Source organism: Dipodomys merriami, unplaced genomic scaffold (genome assembly GCF_024711535.1).
Source record: "Dipodomys merriami isolate MVZ:Mamm:240054 unplaced genomic scaffold, mDipMer1.0.p SCAF_1238, whole genome shotgun sequence".
In the NCBI taxonomy this organism is placed as follows: Eukaryota; Metazoa; Chordata; class Mammalia; order Rodentia; family Heteromyidae; genus Dipodomys; species Dipodomys merriami.
The window spans coordinates 1-15,809 of NW_027202536.1; the positions used below are offsets into that span (position 1 = coordinate 1).

Below are 15,809 nucleotides of genomic sequence, written 5' to 3' on the forward strand. Positions count from 1 at the left end.
TCATTTCATTTAACATCATCTTATCTGGTCATATGCACATAGCTTTTGACCTTTTCTGCTTATCTCAGACATATATTATTTATTGCAAATAAGGGAAACCATGGGACCTATGTTTCTTTGGAGTTGGCTTACTTCACTAATATAATTTTTTCCAAGCCTTTCCATTTCCTAACAAATTGGGCAATGTCATTCTTTCAGATGGAGGTATAGAATTCCTATTCTCACACACACACACACACACACACACACACACACACACACACACACACACACACACACAGGAAATCAATCAATCTATCTATCTATTTATCTATCTATAACATTTTCTTGATCCATTCATGTACTGAGAGGCATCAATTTTGGTTCCATATTTTAGCTATGGTAAATAATGCTGCAATAAATATAGTAGTGCTAGTAGTTTTAGTATGGTCTTGTTTGTGATCATTTGGGTAAATGCCCAGAAGTAGTATTTGTTGGGTCATAGGGGAGCGCTATGTGGAATCTTTTGAGGAACCTTCATACTCCTTTCCGAAGTAGCTGAACAAGTTTACACTCCCACCCAAGAATGCAGTAGGGTTCAAATGCGGTAGGGTTCCTTTCTGGCCACATCCACTCCAGCGTCTGTTGTAAAAATATGGAACACTTCATGAATTTGCTTGTCATCTTTGCACAGGGGCCATGGTACTCTTCTCTGTATCATTTCAATTTTAGTGTATGTGCTGCCGAATTGAGCACAGAACATTTTTTATATATAAAGTGTAATTGATTTTCTTAAACTAAACAATTCAACAAAAAGTAAGTTCTAAAGAATTGTTGTGAAATTTTAAAACCATGTGTTTCTTATATAAGCACACATTTATGAATAAAGTCAAGATTGGCATGTCAAAAACAATATAATCAAGATATTTGTTGTTCAAGAGATGTGCAAGAGGAGGAATTCAATTATTCTATACAAGGCACCTCTCATAATGAACATTGAAGCAAGTGTTAAGGTTTGTTAAAAGTTTTAATGTTTTAAATATTTTTAATTTTGGGAATTTGCTTATATATATGCCAAAATTAAGACTGTATGACAGGTCATAAAACTTTTCCATAAAGTATTTAAGATTTATTGTAGCAGCATATACTACTAAGTGTGTACATTTCAGAGTTTATAGAAATTTTACTAATGAGAATTTGCAAATTCTTTGTGTAAAGAAGCAGAGTGAAGAGTTAAGACTTTGTTAATTCCACAGTTTCTGTTAAAACTTTAGGGCTTCCTTACTTTATAGGTTAGCGAGGAACAAATGGTGATATAAGCCATATACAGATGAGATGAGCCATAAATAATAATCTTAGTGGGAAACTTTAAAGACTACTCATAGCCTATAAAACTCTTATTGAACATCATAATCTTAGGCAGTTTTAAATGTACAGGATTATGAAAAAATAGTAAAACCTAATATGTAGTATACTTCAAATACTGGAAACACTGGTAATTGTTTCATTTTTCATTTTATTAATCATTAATATTTAATGATTGGTTTTGTTTATTGTAGCATTGTTTTCCTTGTTGTAATATAATACAACTTTTTGTAAGTCGTCATTAGGAGGTACTTTGAGAATGTTACTGGGATGGCCACACCATGTATTATAGGTGCATATGAATTTACAAAGAACAAAATTAAGAACAAAATATTCATTAAAATTTTTCTCAAGTAGAGTCTGAATCAGGAGTGTTAAGTGTCCACAGCTAAAATCTTAGCCCTAGGCTGAAGCAGCCGTCTTACAGATTTGAGGACACAAAAGTGAGAGACAGTGATTTTTTGTGTTTTGATTTTGTTTTTGTTGGTCGTGGGGCTTGAAATCTTGGGCCTGGGTGCTTTCCCTTAGCTCTTTAGCTCAAGTCTAGTGCTACCACTTGAGCCACAGGACCACCTTTGTCTTTTTGTACTGATGTGGTACTGAGGAATCAAACCCAGGGCCTCATTCATTCTAGGCACGCACTCTACCACTGAAACCCCTTCCCAGTTCCTGAGAAAGTGTATTTTAAAAAGTCATCTAAACAACATTTGCTTTCTGCTTTGGCTTATATAATGATATACATGAATATCTTTTTATATTTTTGTGAATTGTCATACTTCTAAATTTATATTAATTTCAGCCACTTTATCCTTTTCAAAGTCATGAAATATCTCTAAGAATTTGTTTCTGTAAAGACTGTTTTTGCATTTATAATTTCTTCTGAGTCACTTTTATTTTTTTCAAAATCACTTTATATTTTATATTGACGGGTTTTCACACATCAAATGCCTTCAAATGTATATATGTATTAAGGTTTGTATCCTGTCAATAAATGTGTAGAACACAATTATACCACTGACAAAAGATGATTTGCACTTCATTTATGTGCTTTTGGACTTGGAGAGTGACTTTAGGTGTGTCAACACAAGTAGAATCAGCATGAAACAAGCCAGCATTTCTTCATTTAAGATATAAGGAAAGGATACAGGTTGATCCATTGTAACAATAGGATGTACAAGACACTCTATCAGAGGGGGATGGAGGGAGGAGTTGTGGTGGTGTAAAGGGAAGGGATGGTAGAGGAAAAACAGGAGGGGTTAACAATGCTCAATAAGAAATGTTCTCATTTCCTTACTTGTGTAACTGTAACCCCTCTGTACAGTACCTTTACAATAAAAGTATATATTAGAAAGATACAAGGAAAATTTCTGTACTTATGGGAAGTTATATTTGTCATTCAATATCAGCAAGGTATTGTTTTTAGGATGACAGGCATATTAAAATTTTGGATACTCAAATTCTCTACAAAAATAAATATATTATTTACATTAGAAACTGCCCACAATCTAGTGCAGTGTAATTGCTATGAGAAATTTTACCGCATTCTAGGTTTGTAATGGAAAGTAAATGTATATGCAATATCAACAGATATGATTTTTTTCAGATAATTTTTGTCTGCATTTTGTGGATGGAATTGGGAAAGCAATTTTAAAAAGCACAAATTTCATCACCAAGAGCTGTCCGCAAAACGTAACAAGTTTCTAATACAGCAAAATTGAATGGTTTGGAACTCCAAGAAGTACTTGAATTGACACATTATCAGAAAGTGTAACCAGGCAAGCACTTTTGTTTTTAAATTTTTTTGGGGGGTCCGGTCGTGGGCCTGAACTTTGGGCCTGGGAGCTGTCCCTCAGCTCTTCAGCTCAAGGTTAGCACTCTACCACTTGAGCCACAGAGCCACTTCTGGTTTTTTTTTCCTGCTTATGTGGTGTTGAGGCATCGAACCCAGGGCCTCATACATGCAAGGCAATCGCTCTACCACTAAGCCACATTCCCAGCCCCTAGGCAAGCACTTTTAAGAAATGCAGCTACAAGATTTCTCATTGAGTGCTTTCATAACACTTTGTGAAATACAAGTCAGAACCTCATTGGAGACTAGACAGTTTTCCCTCACCTTTCTGTCAAGCTCAGTTATTATCAATCAACATATAGCTAATCTTGAATAATCCTCTAATAAGAAAATGTTGATGGAGTGTTTATATGCAGAAAAGCTCGGAACGCTAACTTTTTCCAATTGGCCTGAATGGTTGACCCCCACCCTATTATCCCAAGTCCATACGGACTCCAGGCATAATTCCAGGTATGTGTGAACTCCTTTGATGTGCAGGTAGGGCAATCCACCTAGGCCCAGTTGTAAACATCCCATCTCAGACCCAACTGAATGTCCTCCATCTTTCTTGACCTAGGGGCTTTTCATTAACCTCTACCTCCTTGATCAGATCTCCTATAAAACACTGATCCTGTGCCAGCTACCTCACACAACCTCATTCCTGCTGGAAGGGCTGTGCCCCTGGCTGTTCCTCAATAAAGAGTCCTTTCTGTTGGTGATCAAGTCAGGCCTATTCCTTTTCCATTCTCCTCCATTTTCCTAACATATGGTGCTGACACCCAGGAGATTAAACGCACCAGGAGTAAGTAGGTGCCCTCTGCCAAGGGGCCACCCACCTCCTTGCCACCTCTCACGGAGCCTTTCTGCTACCTTCCTCCTCCTTCCAAGGCTTTTCTTCATCAGAAGCACAGAGCCCTCTGAGCTTACTTTGGGCTAAACAGACACCTGAAAAACCTCCTAGCCTTTGCTTTTGTAAGCAGTGCAAGCAGTGGATGGCCACGCTGCTGTGGCTTGAGGTATTATTGCCCCAGTGCGTAAGCTCAGAAAAGGCCTTATCTCTCCCCCTATTCTCTATCCTTTACCCTGTCCCTGGACTCTGATCTCCAGGCAGGAGGCTCTTCACTGTTTGACTGACTTCACCCAATACCTAAAAGCCTTCAGGACAAGGTAACTAGCCCGGTCTGTGGTGTAGGCACCTGACATGGACCCCAGGAGGGCAGGACTCCCTCCCTTCCTTCTTGTCTGTGGGGTACAGAGACTCCAGAAGTCTCTTCTTTCCTTATACCCTGATACCCTTTAATTAGGACCTTTGGGGATGCCCTCTCTTAATTATTGGGATCCATCCGTCTGGCTTCTCAAAGCACCAGCGGTGCCTGGAGCATCAGGACAGGATCCATAGTCCTACCAAAATTTCCAAATTGTCTCCCAAAGACACCCCATTGGCATGCCTGCTGTCTAAACTTAAGACTTTGGGCTGACTGATTTACAGTCATAAAAAAACAAAACTGACTTGTTTTTATTCCAAAATCTGGTCTCATTACCATGGCACTGCTGAACTAAATTCAGAACCTTAGGTTTCACTCTTGCTGATTTAAACAATTCTCCAATGAAACTGGGAGGAGTCTGAGGTCCCCTAAACCTAAGCCCTCCTCAAGCTCTGCTCCAGAAAATCCTCACTTTGCTTGTTCTGTTCGGTCCACCAAGTCCTTCTCTGACCTCCACTCCAGAGGGCTCCCTCTCCACTCTCCTGCCTTGCTCACCAAGCCCTTCTCTGCCAGGAGCCACCCAACGTTTCCTCTAAAAAAGTAACTCCTTATCTTGTAGCAACTCAATCTGTCTCTCTCCCCCTCTCCATTTCCCTCTATCTCTCTTTTCTTTGATGACCTCCATCACAAAAGAACCTTTTCTCCTTCCTTGCTCTTCTAACTACACTCTTGGTATTTGCAGTTGGTCCATATTCTCTAGGCTAAAACTGTGTCTGTTTCAAGCAAACTCCTTTTGCTGACCCCAGTCTCTGTGCCTGCCTGTCTGCATGCTTGTGTAGCTGACACAAGGTGGGGGTGGGCATAGGCCTCCAAAGGTAAAACAACAAGCTATGAGTCCTGTTAAAAATCCTTCTAAACAAACCCCTCCATACTTATACATTTCTCAACCCTCTTCTATGGCTAATACACCTTCTTCCCTTCCAGACCATAATTAAATGGTCCTCTGGTCTGGACAATTCGTTAATCTGTTATTGACTGAGGCTGGCTGACAAACACACTGAGGAAAGCCTCTGTATTTTGCTGCTCTCTTCCTTTACCACCCTGAAATCCCATAATAGAAACAAGCCAATCCTTCTTCTCTTAGGGACTTAGACAATAATACAGTCCTTTCCTCTTTCCTGAGTCCACTCACTTCAAAATCTAGATTCTTAATTTCTCCTCTAAGTGGCTACCAAAGAAAAATCCCTCCCTCTCACCTCTTCCAATAACTTTATCCAATTATTCAAACTACCTTTTCAGTAACTTCATTATGCCACATCCTCCCTTTAAATATCTGCAGGTTAAAAGTGCTATCTTTTCCCCTTACAAACCTGTTCAACCACCTCCTCCCCCAATTCTCTCTACATGCCTTGGAAGCTGAACCTAGCAAGAGACAAAGACCACATGATGGGTTTTTCTTCAACCCCCACACTTCCACCAACCTATCTCCTCTATACTCTTCACTGTTCTAATGGTTAAAATGTTCAATTTAAAATACTAAACCACCTCATCACCAAAATTGATTTAAAGGGTTCCTTCTCTTGTTGTCAATGTTTGTTTAAAGGTGGAAATTCTGTTTGTCAAAATTTGCCTTGCATTTTGTTTGGTATTGCCTTGAACACATGGTTTTTTATCATATTGGTCAAAACAATATCACTTTGCCATTGGAATTCCAAACAATCTTATAGCCGATTTTCATTTTTTTAAAAACCTACGCGCCTTAAAACGTTTGTTTAAGTGTGTGTGTGTGTGTGTGTGAGAGAGAGAGAGAGACAGAGACAGAGACAGAGACAGAGACAGAGACAGACAGAGAGAGAGACAGAGAGCACGTTCAACATAATCTCATTATAATACATAAAAACTGTGTAAAAATTATCTTCTTATAATTCTTGGTAGTGATATTTCTCAACAAATGTGCTGTTTGTTATAAGAAAACATCTTTTTCAAGGGTAGTAGTAAAAGTAGTGAGACCCAGTTCAGCTCCTAGCCAGCTGTGAGGATAAACACCGGTAAGGAGGTAAGAATTTTCTAAAAATGTTTGTTCCACATATTTGTTTCTGTCAGAAAATTTGAGTATGTAGAAGATGGGATGAATATGCCTTAAAAGACAGTTTATGAGTAAAAGTTTGTATGTAATTGTTGGCTGTGATTTACATTAAAACTATCATGTCATTCTCTATGTCCATCTAAAGTCAAGTGTCTTAACCAATCTTTGTATAAATTTGTAAGCAACAAAGCAGGAGATCTAACAATTCATCCGAGGGACAGATTCTGGCCAAGATCTTGCTTGGACTATCCTACCTCCACCATGGTAGATTGGACTTCTGACTGACTCCATCACACACAGCTGATTCTTGGTAAAAGACTGCTTTAGATTTACAAAAACTAAGACTCCTGGAAAACTCTCTGGAAACCTTTCCAAGCCTGACCTGAGAAAGCCAGCTGCATTGTTATGGTGTTAAAACATGTGTAGGCCAGGACAGCCTCTTGTAAAATTGGTTATCAGGTTTTCCAGGCATCCAAGCTGTGTTCAAACTCTCATCCCATCAATTGAGTTTTGTCATTGTAGAGTTCTGGCAAGTATTTGTTGATCAATTCTTGACAGGATGCATGTAAGCTCTACTTGTTCCTATTAATTTCTGGTTGCTTTAATTGGAAATAATAAAAGATTTTCTGTGGCAAATATTGCAGTTCAAAGCCAGCCTGGGCAGAAAAATCCCTCTGAGACTCTATAATCAGCAAAGAGCCAGGCTGGAAGCAGGCTCAAAAATTAACGAGCCAACGGCTAAAAGTGAGCTTGTGACTCAAAGTGCTAGCTTTGAGCTGAAGTGCTCAGGGAATTCCCTCAGGCCTTGAGTCCAAAGCCTATATCTAAGCCACAAGCACCTACACGTCCAGGACAAGGTGGAAAAGAATAAGAGATGATGTCACATCAGCCACTTCGTGCCTACCTTTTCAAAATTAACCAGAGCCAAGCGGTCAATAGACACAAGTTGAGAAGCTTGTCCATCTACTGTCTGTATCTGTCTAACTTCTAACTGGACAGGAATTTACATTCTTGCCTTTGTTACCTGCTATTGATAGGAAATGATCAAGGTCTCACACCAGGCCCTTAACTTCTCCAATCCAGGCCTAACTTCTGACTGGTTATGGGCTCATGATACAAATGGAACATTTATGGCTTGTGCCCAGGGTTTGTTTTACTGTGTCACTCATATGAACTAGTCCTGCCACCTTGTCAGCCTTTTGACTGATCTCATCATTTTCAAGTTTCTCTCTAACAGGATAACAGTCCTCATTCAGGATCTGGGACCAAGTCAAGGCCATCCTATTACTGCAGGCAACCAGAGGCTTTGCTGACACTGCCCTGGATCCAACACAGACCTGAAAGACCCCAGCCCCAGTGACTCCTTTAAACCCTCATGCCAGCAGGAAATAGCCAGAAAAGACCATGATGCCCCTCCACATTTTATACTCCTTCAGGGTTACAAATGATGGGAATCTGCTTTGTTCTCATAACTCCATGATACTCCCACTCATCACAATTCTTTTTATGTCTCAAAGACCCTATATGAAGAACTTGCCTCTCACCTCTTGGCCCTAACATTCTATCAAGATGGAATATGATGAATTGACCCCGACCCTAAATCCCGGGTATTTGTGAACTCCTTTGAATTACAGGAAGGGCAATCCACCTAAGCCCAGCTGTACACATCCCATTGTGGTCCCAACTGAAAGGCCCCCACCTTTCTTGACCTAGGAGCTTTTCATTAACCTCTACCTCCTTGCTCAGATCTTTTATAAAAACCCTGATCCTGTCCCAGCTCCCTCACACAACCTCCAAACCCACTGGAAAGGCTGTGCCCCTCACTGTTCATCAATAAAAACAGTCCTTGTTTGTTGATGATCAAGTCCATCCTATTCCTTTTCCACTCGCCTCCATTTTCCTAACAAGGACCATCTGTATTCTATGGCCCAGAAGTGAGAAAATTAGGTAAGCATATATGTAATTTTGATTCTACCCACATCAGTTATCTATCCAGACCTGTATCAAAGTGAGAGGATTTTAAAAGAATTTAGTGATTTAAAAGTTAAAATTAAATGTAGAATGAAATTAGTTCCAATGCATTACTTTAAGATATTTAGAAACAACTGAGCAACTTAAAGGTCAATAAGACTTTTTTTATTGGAAGGGAAGGAATAGTGTTATTTGGTTCTGTATATTCTAAGTAATTTGCAAAACGAATTTACAAAATAAAATTTACATTTGCAGTAGATTTGACACTTATTAATTTTTGTATATTGAAAGGAGCACAAGCCTCAAGAATATGTCGATGCAATCCTCTAATTTATCTCTAAATGCTTATGCTTCTGGTCTCAATATTCAAACTTCAAAAACTTAATTTTTAGCTAGTTGTGCAAAGGGATTTCGTTTCATCATGTCAGTGTTGAAGAGAGTGTACATGTGCATTTCAATGTACAATGCATCTGGATCATTTTCACACTTTCCATTTTTCTTCCTTCACTTACCCCAATCCCATTTTCCCTTCAAGTTTCCTATTTATATTCTCAAATATGTACATTGAGGGTTATGACTGTATTAGTCAACCATTTCCATCTCCATTCTTCTGCCCTATTCCCATTAAGCCCAGCTCTCCCTTTTAAAACTTGTTTCAACTTCAGGGTATTTTGTTAAATTTCTCTCCCTTTGGCATTTGGCTTTGGGCTTGCCACATTCTCTTCCATGTTTGACCTACATAACTGAAGATATTTCTCCACATTTCTAATCTCTGAATGCCTGAGATAGGTCTCTTTTACTATAACCATTCTGTCCTAAATTCAGAATTGTATTCCTTCTTTGGTAGTCTGCTCATCACAGGGAAAGCTGTAGAACTCAAGGCAAATAGGGTGGAAAAGTGTAGTAGTGGAGGTCATTAGACATTGATGAAGTAAACTATATAACTCATGAGTATAGACGCAAGGGAGGAACTGGGAGAGAATGAGGGAATGGAAGACAGTGTATGAAAGGAAATATACTCATTAACTGACTCACATAATTGGAATCTCTCTGTATATCACCTCTGTTATAACAATTAAAGTCATTTGAAAAAAATTCCTCCATGCAATGTGCTAGCCTAAACTACTTCCTTTGAAGAAAATCTACAGCAGTTAGAACAACAGTTAAATTTATTAGAAAGAAAATACAATATTTAATTTGAAACCGTATCACATCAAATGAGGTTAGGCCAAAAAAAGAAAATAGAGTCAGGAAAATCTTTTTGTTGCTATTAACTGTCTGCAGAGAACTCTGAAGTTGAGCTAAAAGTGGAAATGCTATGAGGTGGCAAGTCCACCCTGACATCTCAGAATCCTGAGGGCTGGCCACAGAAGGGTTAAAACAGACAATTCTTGAGAGAGTTAAGAGACTGGAGTGTCACACTCCTTCCTTAGTGCTGGAAATGCTGAATTTTCAGTGCTGTTGACATTGAAGGCAAAGGTGATGTGTATATCAGGTCTAGACATTGTCTGGTTGCAGTCTCCTCTCTCAAAACAAGGGAAAAAAGTGTCTCTCACAAACTCTGTTTCGGCTCTGATGGTAATATTAATATAGATGTTTATTTATTTTCTTGGTCATGGGGCTTGAACTCTAGGCCTCAGTACTGTTCCTGAGGTCTTCAACTCAAGGCTATTGTTTTACCAATTGAGCCATAGCACCACTTCAGTTTTCTGGTGATTAATTTGAGATGAGTGTCTCAATGACTTTCCTGACCCTGCTGGCTTTGAACTGCAATCCTCATATCTTTGCCTCCGGATTAGCTAGGATTATGGGTGTGAGTAACTCGTACCTAGCTAGATGCTTTATATTTTTTCATGTATCCATGGTTACTTGCTCTATGTAAATTCAAGAAAAAATGTTTGATTGTAGAGACTCAAGGCCCAAGTGCTACTTAGCCTTGGGAACCCAGGTTTCACTATATCTCTCTTTTATATTTATTTTTTTTTTGCTTTTTTCTGCTTTTTTATTGTGAAAATGCTGTACAGAGGGGTTATAATTATATGGGCAAGATAATGTGTACACTCTTATAAAGCATTGTAGCCTCTTCATTTGTTTCCCCTTCCCATCCTCCCTCCGCCCCCCCCCAACCAAACCTCCTCCCAGCCCAAAAAAGTTGTAAAATTCTTTTTCGACATAATGACTTGTGCATCTCATTGTTGCAATAGGTACACTTGTATCCCTATTTAAACGATTTGTTTTTTCCCTTCCCCTACACAAATTATACCAACATCAAATACAGAGAAAGTAGGGGTTATATCATGGGGGAGGGACATACAAAGCAACAAAGAAATAATCTAATAAATGTGTTAGAAACAATTGCATGAAAGAAAAAAAAAACATTTGAATACATATCTTAAGGTTCATTTCCCTAACATCAACTTATCTGGCCTTTTCTGCTTGACTCAGACATATACTAGATATTGCAAATAAGGGAAACCATGTGACCTATGTTTCTTTGGGCCTGGCTTACTTCACTTAATATAATTTTTCCCAAGTCTTTCCATTTCCTAACAAATGGGGCAATGTCATTCTTTCTGATGGAGGCATAGAATTCCATTGTGTATATATACCACATTTTCTTGATCCATTCATCTACTGAGGGGAATCTGGGTTGGTTCCCTATTTTAGCTATGGTAAATAATGCTGCAATAAACATAGTCGTGCTGGTACCTTTAGTGTGGTTTTGTTTGTGAACATTTTGGTAAATACCCAAAAGTGGGATTGGTGCTCAAAATACTCCACATAGAGCTCCCCTATGACCCAGCAATCTCTTTTTCTTTATATATGTGTTTGTCTGATTTTCTTTGGCTCCAGATTAATATATAACTATGTCGGATTATGGTTAACAACAATTTTCCTCTACAATGGTAAGAGAAATGTCCATTTTAAGAGACATATCAGCAAAGGAAAATTGATCAATAAGAAAAACTGGTTCCCAAATAGAGCATTTGAAGAAAAAACGAAGAGATAATTGGAGAGAAGAGGAAATGAGAGAAAGAGACAGAGAGAAAAAGAGACAAATTAGAAAGAAGGACGTAAAGAAATCTAATAAGCAGGAAACAGAATGAACAGAGAAAACCATAGAAAAATAGTCTTGTAAAGATACCTTAGAATCAGACAGACAGATTTCTAGAAAGGCCACAGATTATATTATCAAACATAGGCTAAAAATCAGGTAAGCTAAGGACCATGGAACAATCCAAAAACTATGTAAGGACAGTAATTTAAGTACACACACCTTTCTCAGTCCCCTACCACATCCAAAATTGTATGGGATCACATTATTTCAGCAACTCTTGTAAAACTTCATTAAGATAGTTCAGTGTTGCTCATGGGGAAGTGATCTCTGACAAGCTGCTAGTGAATCTTCACCTTCCAGAAGTCACCTACTTGGTGTCATTGAATCACATAACAAATGTTACCACCTTTTCTCATATCAGAATAACAAGACACAAATGGAAACAGATCTGCACTCAACTTAGAATATAAGATTTTAACTGGAGTGAGGTGATATCTCAATGTTGTTTTGATTTGCATTTCTTTTATAGCTAGGGATGTTGAACATTTCTTCATGTGTCTATTGGCCATCCTTCTTTCTTCTTCAGAGAAGCTTCTCTTTAAGTCTTTCGCCCACTTATTTATTGGGCAGTTGTTTCTTTGAGGATTTGTTGTTGGGTGGTTTAATTTTTTTAGTTCCAAGTATATTTTAGATGTGAGACCCTTGTCCGTTGTATGGCTAGTAAAGATCTTATACACAATGGAATTCTATGCCTCCATCAGAAAGAATGACATTTCCCCATTTGTTAGGAAATGGAAAGGCTTGGAAAAAATTATATTAAGTGAAGTAAGCCAGGCCCAAAGAAGCATAGGTCCCATGGTTTCCCTTATTTGCAATATCTAGTATAGGTATGAGTCAAACAGAAAAAGTCAGATAATGTGATGTTAGGAAAATGAACCCTTAAATATGTATTTTAATGTTTTCGTTTCTTTCATGCATATGTTTCTAATGCATTTATAAGATTATTTCTTTGTTGCTTTGTATGTCCCTCCCCCACAGTGTAACCCCCGCTTTCACTATATTTGATGTCAGTATAACATGTGGAGGAGATGGGGGCAAACAAGTCGTTTAAGGTTTCAGGTGGACCTGTTGCAACAATGAGAAGTACAAAATGTCATGTCAAAACCAGCTTTACAATGTCGGGGGGGGAGGGGGGTATAATTGGGTGGGGGGAGGGGGGAGGCTGGGAAGTGAGGTGAAGGGTAAACAAAGGAGGAGCCTGCAATGCTTGGTAAGAAATGTATGCATTATCCTGCCCATGTAATTGTAGCCCCTCTGTACAGTATGTTCTCAAATAAAATAAAATAATATTAAAAAAAAAGAATATAAGATTTTATAATTACTTAATCTACAAGTCATCTTTATCGGATTTAGAAACATGTTCCTAAAGCTGAAATTGTTTTTGTCCTTTTCAAGCCTGGACACCCTTAGGGACATAAAATGCAATGTAAAAACATGAGAAATAAAAAAAAAAAAAAAAACATCACCAGAGATCCTTTCATTCTTTCTTGATGTTGACAATGATCAGAAGATTCTGGAAGCATGGCTGGGAGATTGGCAAATGAGGTAGTCAGGAAAGAACCTCTGTGATTTAGCCCCAGATTTTCCTGTTGAAAATATTCTAAATGAGCTGGAAAATCATAAAGCCTTCTGGGGAAAAGAATTTTTTCTCTGTCAAGTAGAGCATTAAACTCTTCACTAAAGGTGAATCCACAATCTATTAGTTGGTAGATAGGATAAAAGCAATTAATTTCTAGGTTAATATACATATAGGATTTTTAAAAATAATGTTCCCACAAAATAAATGAATAATTGAAAGAAAAAACACATCCCAACTTTAGTACAATTAGTTATTACTGAAATACACTTAGGGATGTATGAAGTACATTTTATTAATGCAAAACTATCCTAAGGACTCAATTTAGAATTTGTGCTCTACCTCATTCATCAACAAAATTAATAACCATAGAACAATGCATGTGAATATTCCATATCTGTTCACCAAACTCATACAGGAAAAATGCATCCAATAGATATTTCTTGTTATAATTTCAATTATGGTTGTCAAGTATACAAATATTTTTCTGTATACAAATACTCAGAACAACCTTGTGCAATGCTGCGCAATTTGCCATTTAACCTGCTTTGTCCAAATGGACATCAGTAAAAAAGATATAAACACCAGTTTGAGAAGTCCCTCACTTTCCTAAACATTGATATGAAAAACTATGGCGATCTTGCTGGATATACACGATTTAATAAAGACACACCTTAAAATACTAGTAATCGGAGTGACACAATGCCAATTAGCCACCTACATCCAAGGAAGGAGAACACTAAAGTCTAATATGTTACTTAAACAATACTAGCACAAAATACTAAGGTGAGGACACCCCAGAATCTAGATACATAAAAATTAAAACAAATAAATAGCTTTGTCATTTTATATTTTCAGTTGTTTTATTACACAGGAAAAGCTATTGTCCATAATTCTGTATATTTTAAAATACAATATTGTGGAATGGAAACTCATAATATAAAATTAAATGAACTTTACATTGACATTTACCAAAACTGAAAATCTACTCTGTACACATCAGTTAGGTTGTTTGTGTTAGGAAAGACAATATGAATCATTTAAAAGCAATGTTTACACATTAATATTGGGTTTTTCTACATCACCACGATGTTTCTTCAAAAAATTTAGAAAGAGGGCTGGGAAAGTGGCTCAGTTTTAGAGTGCTGGCCTTGCATGCATGAGGCAATGTGTTTGATTCATTTGCGCCACATTAGCAGAAAAAGCCAGAAGTAGTACTGTGTCTCAAGTGGTAGAGCACTAGCCTAGAACTGAACAGCTGAGAGATAACCCCCTGACCCACAATTCCGGCCCAATACTGGCAAAAAAGAAAATAAAAACAGAAAAATAATTTAAAAGCATTTATTGTAAGCTGTGTCTATATTCATAATGTTTGAGGTCAGGAGTATTATAGATTTCAAGCTGGGATATTTTATTTTTGCTTTGTGATTTGGACTATTTTCATATATACTAGTGATTGAACATACCTCCTTAAAATTTCAAAATTTTCTATTTCAGATTATTTTATTAAAATATAATCTTTATTTAAAAGATGGCATTGTAACTGGGCTATGGTTGCTTAATCCAAGTTACCCAAATGTCTGAGACCTTAGGATCATAGATTGAAGACAGCTGTGGGAGGAATGTCTGGGAGACTCTGATCTCCAATAAATTACCAAAAATAGTTGCCAGTAGAGATGTGACTTAACTGGTAGAGCATTAGCATTTGGCAAAAGAAGCTCATGGTCAGTGCCCAGGCATTAAATTTAAGAAGGAGGACTAGCACAGAAAAAGTGGCATTGGATTGTATTAAAATATATTTTACCAATTGTTTCAGAATACGTGTTTAGGAAGTCTCATTTTAAATGGTGTAAAGCAGGCTCATTATTATACTGGAGAAATTGGCATTTGTCCATAACAAATAAACCAAGTGGAGTGTAACCCTGTTAGTAACAATTTAAAAGTTGCAAACACAAAAGGAAGTGCAGAAGATAAAAATTGGTTGAACATGTTTCTATAAGATATTTGAAAGGAGTGCTTATGCTTCACTGACTTCAATTCCCAAAAGGAATTTCCAAAGTGAAATACTTCTTTGAGCAGATTGTGACAAGAAGGATAACATTAGGTAAAACTTCAGAATATGTAAAACACATACAACCTTGAGCAAAATACATTACTTCAAATTTTCTTCAGTAACTTTTTATAAGACCAGAGATCCCTGACCAACACCTCCAGAACAGGCAGGAAAAACCAACATAATAGATCTAGCATTAATTCTCGGGTCTTCATCTGGCCCACAAAAGATGGACGGAGTCCAAGGAAAGGTAACTGTGGCCGCTAGCCCATTCCCCAGCCTCCCTTAGCAGCGGGGAGTCAACTCAAGCAGGAAAACTCATTTATTAACACAGTACAAGTAGTTTTTAAAGCAAAAATGAGCAGCTGGCATTGGAGGGGAGGAAGAGGAACCAATCACTGTCAAGGTCATACCCTATCATGCACCTAAGCTTCCATGGGCTGGTTACGCACAGAACATACAGCAAATTGGGCTCTGCTCACTCAATTCCTTCTCAGCACCATCTTTGCTACCCATGTGCTCTACAGATTCTGCCTTTTTTGTTTTAATGGCAGACCCACCTCCCAGTTAGTTATCTTTTGCCCTCCTTTGTCAAGGTTATTTTAACAGGATTACATTGATAAGGATA

The 15,809-nt window shown here is 37.8% G+C and overlaps 1 non-coding gene across 1 annotated transcript; it reads right to left on the reverse strand.

Moving 5' to 3' along the window:
• Positions 1–628: 628 nt before the first annotated feature.
• LOC138823836 (U6 spliceosomal RNA) lies at positions 629–735 on the reverse strand. The gene has a single exon (XR_011370918.1). It is a non-coding gene; the product is annotated as a U6 spliceosomal RNA (small nuclear RNA).
• Between the last annotated feature and the right edge of the window lie 15,074 nt (positions 736–15,809).